This window comes from Phyllobates terribilis, unplaced genomic scaffold (genome assembly GCF_046119375.1).
Source record: "Phyllobates terribilis strain yellow unplaced genomic scaffold, ASM4611937v1 Scaffold_1__5_contigs__length_1240528914, whole genome shotgun sequence".
Lineage (NCBI taxonomy): Eukaryota > Metazoa > Chordata > Amphibia > Anura > Dendrobatidae > Phyllobates > Phyllobates terribilis.
The window spans coordinates 675,660,358-675,670,173 of NW_027362761.1; positions in this window are offsets into that span (position 1 = coordinate 675,660,358).

A 9,816-nucleotide genomic window follows, 5' to 3' on the forward strand; every position below is an offset into this window, starting at 1 on the left:
AGTACTTTGTTGCATTATTTAAGGACTCTGCTGCATTATTTAAGGACTTTGCTGCATTATTTAAGGACTCTGCTGCATTATTTAAGGACTTTGCTGCATTATTTAAGGACTCTGCTGCATTATTTAAGGACTTTGCTGCATTATTTAAGGACTCTGATATGGTACTTAAGAACTCTGCTGCATTATTTAAGTACTTTGTTGCATTATTTAAGGACTCTGCTGCATTATTTAAGGACTTTGTTGCATTATTTAAGCACTCTTCTGCATTATTTAAGGACTTTGTTGCATTATTTAAGGACTTTGCTGCATTATTTAAGGACTCTGCTGCATTATTTAAGGACTTTGCTGCATTATTTAAGGACTCTGCTGCATTATTTAAGGAATTTGCTGCATTATTTAAGGACTCTGCTGCATTATTTAATGACTTTGCTGCATTATTTAAGGACTCTGCTGCATTATTTAAGGACTTTGCTGCGGTATTTAATGACTCTGCAGCATTATTTAATGACTTTGCTGCATTATTTAAGGACTCTGCTGCATTATTTAAGGACTTTGCTGCATTATTTAAGGACTCTGATACGGTACTTAAGAACTCTGCTGCATTATTTAAGTACTTTGTTGCATTATTTAAGGACTCTGCTGCATTATTTAAGGACTTTGTTGCATTATTTAAGGACTCTTCTGTATTATTTAAGGACTTTGTTGCATTATTTAAGGACTTTGCTGCATTATTTAAGGACTTTGCTGCATTATTTAAGGACTCTGCTGCATTATTTAAAGACTTGGCTGGATTATTTAAGGACTCTGCTGCATTATTTAAGGAATTTGCTTCATTATTTAAGGACTCTGCTGCATTATTTAAGGACTTTGCTGCGTTATTTAAGGACTCTGCTGCATTATTTAAGGACTTTGTTGCATTATTTAAGGACTCTGCTGCATTATATAAGGACTTTGCTGCATTATTTAAGGACTTTATTGCATTATTTAAGGACTGTTCTGCATTATTTAAGGACTTTGTTGCATTATTTAAGGACTCTGCTGCATTATTTAAGGAATTTGCTGCATTATTTAAGGACTCTGCTGCATTATTTAATGACTTGCTGCATTATTTAAGGACTCTGCTACGGTACTTAAGGACTCTGCTGCATTATTTAAGTACTTTGTTGCATTATTTAAGGACTCTGCTGCATTATTTAAGGACTTTGCTGCATTATTTAAGGACTCTGCTGCATTATTTAAGGACTTTGCTGCATTATTTAAGGACTCTGCTGCATTATTTAAGGACTTTGCTGCATTATTTAAGGACTTTCTTGCATTATTTAAGGACTCTGCTGCATTATTTAAGGAATTTGCTGCATTATTTAAGGACTCTGCTGCATTATTTAAGGACTTTGTTGCATTATTTAAGGACTCTGCTGCATTATTTAAGGACTTTGTTGCATTATTTAAGGACTCTGCTGCATTATTTAAGGACCCTGCTACGGTATTTCAGTAATCTACTGCATTATTTAAGGACTTTGTTGCATTATTTAAGGACTCTGCTGCATTATTTAAGGACCCTGCTGCGGTATTTCAGTACTCTGCTGCATTATTTAAGGACTCTGCTGCATTATTTATGGACTTTATTGTATTATTTAAAGACTTTGCTGAATTATTTAAGGAATTTGCTGCATTATTTAAGGACTTGGCTGGATTATTTAAGGACTCTGCTGCATTATTTAAGGACTTTGCTGCATTATTTAAGGACTCTGCTGCATTATTTAAGGACTTTGTTGCATTATTTAAGGACTCTGCTGCATTATTTAATTACTTTGTTGCATTATTTAAGGACTCTGCTGCATTATTTAAGGACCCTGCTGCGGTATTTCAGTATACTCTGCTGAATTATTTAAGGACTTTGCTGCATTATTTATGGACTTTATTGCATTATTTAAGGACTCTGCTGCATTATTTAAGGAATTTGCTGCATTATTTAGGTACTCTGCTGCATTATTTAAGGACTTTGCTGCGGTATTTAAGGACTTTATTGCATTATTTAAGGACTGTTCTGCATTATTTAAGGACTTTGTTGCATTATTTAAGGACTCTGCTACGGTACTTAAGGACTCTGCTGCATTATTTAAGTACTTTGTTGCATTATTTAAGGACTCTGCTGCATTATTTAAGGACCCTTCTGCCGTATTTCAGTACTCTGCTGCATTATTTAAGGACTTTGCTGCATTATTTTTGGACTTTATTGCATTATTTAAAGACTTTGCTGCATTATTTAAGGAATTTGCTGCATTATTTAAGGACTTTGCTGGATTATTTAAGGACTTTGCTGCATTATTTAAGGACTTTATTGCATTATTTAAGGACTCTGCTGCATTATTTAAGGACTTTGTTGCATTATTTAAGGACTCTGCAGCATTATTTAATGACTTTGCTGCATTATTTAAGGACTTTGCTGCGGTATTTAAGGACTTTATTGCATTATTTAAGGACTGTTCTGCATTATTTAAGGACTTTGTTGCATTATTTAAGGACTCTGCTACAGTACTTAAGGACTCTGCTGCATTATTTAAGTACTTTGTTGCATTATTTAAGGACTCTGCTGCATTATTTAAGGACTTTGCTGCATTATTTAAGGACTCTGCTGCATTATTTAAGGACTTTGCTGCATTATTTAAGGACTCTGCTGCATTATTTAAGGACTTTGCTGCATTATTTAAGGACTCTGATATGGTACTTAAGAACTCTGCTGCATTATTTAAGTACTTTGTTGCATTATTTAAGGACTCTGCTGCATTATTTAAGGAATTTGCTCCATTATTTAAGGACTCTGCTGCATTATTTAATGACTTTGCTGCATTATTTAAGGACTCTGCTGCATTATTTAAGGACTTTGCTGCATTATTTAAGGACTATGCTGCATTATTTAATGACTTTGCTGCATTATTTAAGGACTTTGCTGCGGTATTTAAGGACTTTATTGCATTATTTAAGGACTGTTCTGCATTATTTAAGGACTTTGTTGCATTATTTAAGGACTCTGCTACAGTACTTAAGGACTCTGCTGCATTATTTAAGTACTTTGTTGCATTATTTAAGGACTCTGCTGCATTATTTAAGGACTTTGCTGCGGTATTTAATGACTCTGCAGCATTATTTAATGACTTTGCTGCATTATTTAAGGACTCTGCTGCATTATTTAAGGACTTTGCTGCATTATTTAAGGACTCTGATACGGTACTTAAGAACTCTGCTGCATTATTTAAGTACTTTGTTGCATTATTTAAGGACTCTGCTGCATTATTTAAGGACTTTGTTGCATTATTTAAGGACTCTTCTGCATTATTTAAGGACTTTGTTGCATTATTTAAGGACTTTGCTGCATTATTTAAGGACTTTGCTGCATTATTTAAGGACTCTGCTGCATTATTTAAAGACTTGGCTGGATTATTTAAGGACTCTGCTGCATTATTTAAGGAATTTGCTTCATTATTTAAGGACTCTGCTGCATTATTTAAGGACTTTGTTGCGTTATTTAAGGACTCTGCTGCATTATTTAAGGACTTTGTTGCATTATTTAAGGACTCTGCTGCATTATATAAGGACTTTGCTGCATTATTTAAGGACTTTATTGCATTATTTAAGGACTGTTCTGCATTATTTAAGGACTTTGTTGCATTATTTAAGGACTCTGCTGCATTATTTAAGGAATTTGCTGCATTATTTAAGGACTCTGCTGCATTATTTAATGACTTGCTGCATTATTTAAGGACTCTGCTACGGTACTTAAGGACTCTGCTGCATTATTTAAGTACTTTGTTGCATTATTTAAGGACTCTGCTGCATTATTTAAGGACTTTGCTGCATTATTTAAGGACTCTGCTGCATTATTTAAGGACTTTGCTGCATTATTTAAGGACTCTGCTGCATTATTTAAGGACTTTGCTGCATTATTTAAGGACTTTCTTGCATTATTTAAGGACTCTGCTGCGGTATTTAAGGACTCTGCAGCATTATTTAATGACTTTGCTGCTTTATTTAAGGACTCTGCTGCATTATTTAAGGACTTTGCTGCATTATTTAAGGACTCTGATACGGTACTTAAGGACTCTGCTGCATTATTTAAGTACTTTGTTGCATTATTTAAGGACTCTGCTGCATTATTTAAGGACTTTGCTGCATTATTTAAGGACTCTGCTGCATTATTTAAGGACTTTGCTGCATTATTTAAGGACTCTGCTGCATTATTTAAGGACTTTGCTGCATTATTTAAGGACTCTGCTGCATTATTTAAGGACCTTGTTGCATTATTTAAGGACTCTGCTGCATTATTTAAGGACCCTGCTGCGGTATTTCAGTACTCTGCTGCATTATTTAAGGACTTTGCTGCATTATTTTTGGACTTTATTGCATTATTTAAAGACTTTGCTGCATTATTTAAGGAATTTGCTGCATTATTTAAGGACTTTGCTGGATTATTTAAGGACTTTGCTGCATTATTTAAGGACTTTATTGCATTATTTAAGGACTCTGCTGCATTATTTAAGGACTTTGTTGCATTATTTAAGGACTCTGCAGCATTATTTAATGACTTTGCTGCATTATTTAAGGACTTTGCTGCGGTATTTAAGGACTTTATTGCATTATTTAAGGACTGTTCTGCATTATTTAAGGACTTTGTTGCATTATTTAAGGACTCTGCTACAGTACTTAAGGACTCTGCTGCATTATTTAAGTACTTTGTTGCATTATTTAAGGACTTTGCTGCATTATTTAAGGACTCTGCTGCATTATTTAAGGACTTTGCTGCATTATTTAAGGACTCTGCTGCATTATTTAAGGACTTTGCTGCATTATTTAAGGACTCTGATATGGTACTTAAGAAATCTGCTGCATTATTTAAGTACTTTGTTGCATTATTTAAGGACTCTGCTGCATTATTTAAGGACTTTGTTGCATTATTTAAGGACTCTTCTGCATTATTTAAGGACTTTGTTGCATTATTTAAGGACTTTGCTGCATTATTTAAGGACTTTGCTGCATTATTTAAGGACTCTGCTGCATTATTTAAGGAATTTGCTCCATTATTTAAGGACTCTGCTGCATTATTTAATGACTTTGCTGCATTATTTAAGGACTCTGCTACGGTACTTAAGGACTCTGCTGCATTATTTAAGTACTTTGTTGCATTATTTAAGGACTCTGCTGCATTATTTAAGGACTTTGCTGCATTATTTAAGGACTCTGCTGCATTATTTAAGGACTTTGCTGCATTATTTAAGGACTCTGCTGCATTATTTAAGGACTTTGCTGCATTATTTAAGGACTTTCTTGCATTATTTAAGGACTCTGCTGCATTATTTAAGGAATTTGCTGCATTATTTAAGGACTCTGCTGCATTATTTAAGGACTTTGTTGCATTATTTAAGGACTCTGCTGCATTATTTAAGGACTTTGTTGCATTATTTAAGGACTCTGCTGCATTATTTAAGGACCCTGCTACGGTATTTCAGTAATCTACTGCATTATTTAAGGACTTTGTTGCATTATTTAAGGACTCTGCTGCATTATTTAAGGACCCTGCTGCGGTATTTCAGTACTCTGCTGCATTATTTAAGGACTCTGCTGCATTATTTATGGACTTTATTGTATTATTTAAAGACTTTGCTGAATTATTTAAGGAATTTGCTGCATTATTTAAGGACTTGGCTGGATTATTTAAGGACTCTGCTGCATTATTTAAGGACTTTGCTGCATTATTTAAGGACTCTGCTGCATTATTTAAGGACTTTGTTGCATTATTTAAGGACTCTGCTGCATTATTTAATTACTTTGTTGCATTATTTAAGGACTCTGCTGCATTATTTAAGGACCCTGCTGCGGTATTTCAGTATACTCTGCTGAATTATTTAAGGACTTTGCTGCATTATTTATGGACTTTATTGCATTATTTAAGGACTCTGCTGCATTATTTAAGGAATTTGCTGCATTATTTAGGTACTCTGCTGCATTATTTAAGGACTTTGCTGCGGTATTTAAGGACTTTATTGCATTATTTAAGGACTGTTCTGCATTATTTAAGGACTTTGTTGCATTATTTAAGGACTCTGCTACGGTACTTAAGGACTCTGCTGCATTATTTAAGTACTTTGTTGCATTATTTAAGGACTCTGCTGCATTATTTAAGGACCCTTCTGCCGTATTTCAGTACTCTGCTGCATTATTTAAGGACTTTGCTGCATTATTTTTGGACTTTATTGCATTATTTAAAGACTTTGCTGCATTATTTAAGGAATTTGCTGCATTATTTAAGGACTTTGCTGGATTATTTAAGGACTTTGCTGCATTATTTAAGGACTTTATTGCATTATTTAAGGACTCTGCTGCATTATTTAAGGACTTTGTTGCATTATTTAAGGACTCTGCAGCATTATTTAATGACTTTGCTGCATTATTTAAGGACTTTGCTGCGGTATTTAAGGACTTTATTGCATTATTTAAGGACTGTTCTGCATTATTTAAGGACTTTGTTGCATTATTTAAGGACTCTGCTACAGTACTTAAGGACTCTGCTGCATTATTTAAGTACTTTGTTGCATTATTTAAGGACTCTGCTGCATTATTTAAGGACTTTGCTGCATTATTTAAGGACTCTGCTGCATTATTTAAGGACTTTGCTGCATTATTTAAGGACTCTGCTGCATTATTTAAGGACTTTGCTGCATTATTTAAGGACTCTGATATGGTACTTAAGAACTCTGCTGCATTATTTAAGTACTTTGTTGCATTATTTAAGGACTCTGCTGCATTATTTAAGGAATTTGCTCCATTATTTAAGGACTCTGCTGCATTATTTAATGACTTTGCTGCATTATTTAAGGACTCTGCTGCATTATTTAAGGACTTTGCTGCATTATTTAAGGACTATGCTGCATTATTTAATGACTTTGCTGCATTATTTAAGGACTTTGCTGCGGTATTTAAGGACTTTATTGCATTATTTAAGGACTGTTCTGCATTATTTAAGGACTTTGTTGCATTATTTAAGGACTCTGCTACAGTACTTAAGGACTCTGCTGCATTATTTAAGTACTTTGTTGCATTATTTAAGGACTCTGCTGCATTATTTAAGGACTTTGCTGCGGTATTTAATGACTCTGCAGCATTATTTAATGACTTTGCTGCATTATTTAAGGACTCTGCTGCATTATTTAAGGACTTTGCTGCATTATTTAAGGACTCTGATACGGTACTTAAGAACTCTGCTGCATTATTTAAGTACTTTGTTGCATTATTTAAGGACTCTGCTGCATTATTTAAGGACTTTGTTGCATTATTTAAGGACTCTTCTGCATTATTTAAGGACTTTGTTGCATTATTTAAGGACTTTGCTGCATTATTTAAGGACTTTGCTGCATTATTTAAGGACTCTGCTGCATTATTTAAAGACTTGGCTGGATTATTTAAGGACTCTGCTGCATTATTTAAGGAATTTGCTTCATTATTTAAGGACTCTGCTGCATTATTTAAGGACTTTGTTGCGTTATTTAAGGACTCTGCTGCATTATTTAAGGACTTTGTTGCATTATTTAAGGACTCTGCTGCATTATATAAGGACTTTGCTGCATTATTTAAGGACTTTATTGCATTATTTAAGGACTGTTCTGCATTATTTAAGGACTTTGTTGCATTATTTAAGGACTCTGCTGCATTATTTAAGGAATTTGCTGCATTATTTAAGGACTCTGCTGCATTATTTAATGACTTGCTGCATTATTTAAGGACTCTGCTACGGTACTTAAGGACTCTGCTGCATTATTTAAGTACTTTGTTGCATTATTTAAGGACTCTGCTGCATTATTTAAGGACTTTGCTGCATTATTTAAGGACTCTGCTGCATTATTTAAGGACTTTGCTGCATTATTTAAGGACTCTGCTGCATTATTTAAGGACTTTGCTGCATTATTTAAGGACTTTCTTGCATTATTTAAGGACTCTGCTGCGGTATTTAAGGACTCTGCAGCATTATTTAATGACTTTGCTGCTTTATTTAAGGACTCTGCTGCATTATTTAAGGACTTTGCTGCATTATTTAAGGACTCTGATACGGTACTTAAGGACTCTGCTGCATTATTTAAGTACTTTGTTGCATTATTTAAGGACTCTGCTGCATTATTTAAGGACTTTGCTGCATTATTTAAGGACTCTGCTGCATTATTTAAGGACTTTGCTGCATTATTTAAGGACTCTGCTGCATTATTTAAGGACTTTGCTGCATTATTTAAGGACTCTGCTGCATTATTTAAGGACCTTGTTGCATTATTTAAGGACTCTGCTGCATTATTTAAGGACCCTGCTGCGGTATTTCAGTACTCTGCTGCATTATTTAAGGACTTTGCTGCATTATTTTTGGACTTTATTGCATTATTTAAAGACTTTGCTGCATTATTTAAGGAATTTGCTGCATTATTTAAGGACTTTGCTGGATTATTTAAGGACTTTGCTGCATTATTTAAGGACTTTATTGCATTATTTAAGGACTCTGCTGCATTATTTAAGGACTTTGTTGCATTATTTAAGGACTCTGCAGCATTATTTAATGACTTTGCTGCATTATTTAAGGACTTTGCTGCGGTATTTAAGGACTTTATTGCATTATTTAAGGACTGTTCTGCATTATTTAAGGACTTTGTTGCATTATTTAAGGACTCTGCTACAGTACTTAAGGACTCTGCTGCATTATTTAAGTACTTTGTTGCATTATTTAAGGACTCTGCTGCATTATTTAAGGACTTTGCTGCATTATTTAAGGACTCTGCTGCATTATTTAAGGACTTTGCTGCATTATTTAAGGACTCTGCTGCATTATTTAAGGACTTTGCTGCATTATTTAAGGACTCTGATATGGTACTTAAGAAATCTGCTGCATTATTTAAGTACTTTGTTGCATTATTTAAGGACTCTGCTGCATTATTTAAGGACTTTGTTGCATTATTTAAGGACTCTTCTGCATTATTTAAGGACTTTGTTGCATTATTTAAGGACTTTGCTGCATTATTTAAGGACTTTGCTGCATTATTTAAGGACTCTGCTGCATTATTTAAGGAATTTGCTCCATTATTTAAGGACTCTGCTGCATTATTTAATGACTTTGCTGCATTATTTAAGGACTCTGCTGCATTATTTAAGGACTTTGCTGCATTATTTAAGGACTCTGCTGCATTATTTAATGACTTTGCTGCATTATTTAAGGACTTTGCTGCGGTATTTAAGGACTTTATTGCATTATTTAAGGACTGTTCTGCATTATTTAAGGACTTTGTTGCATTATTTAAGGACTCTGCTACAGTACTTAAGGACTCTGCTGCATTATTTAAGTACTTTGTTGCATTATTTAAGGACTCTGCTGCATTATTTAAGGACTTTGCTGCATTATTTAAGGACTCTGCTGCATTATTTAAGGACTTTGCTGCATTATTTAAGGACTCTGCTGCATTATTTAAGGACTTTGCTGCATTATTTAAGGACTCTGATATGGTACTTAAGAACTCTGCTGCATTATTTAAGTACTTTGTTGCATTATTTAAGGACTCTGCTGCATTATTTAAGGACTTTGTTGCATTATTTAAGCACTCTTCTGCATTATTTAAGGACTTTGTTGCATTATTTAAGGACTTTGCTGCATTATTTAAGGACTCTGCTGCATTATTTAAGGAATTTGCTTCATTATTTAAGGACTCTGCTGCATTATTTAATGACTTTGCTGCATTATTTAAGGACTCTGCTGCATTATTTAAGGACTTTGCTGCATTATTTAAGGACTCT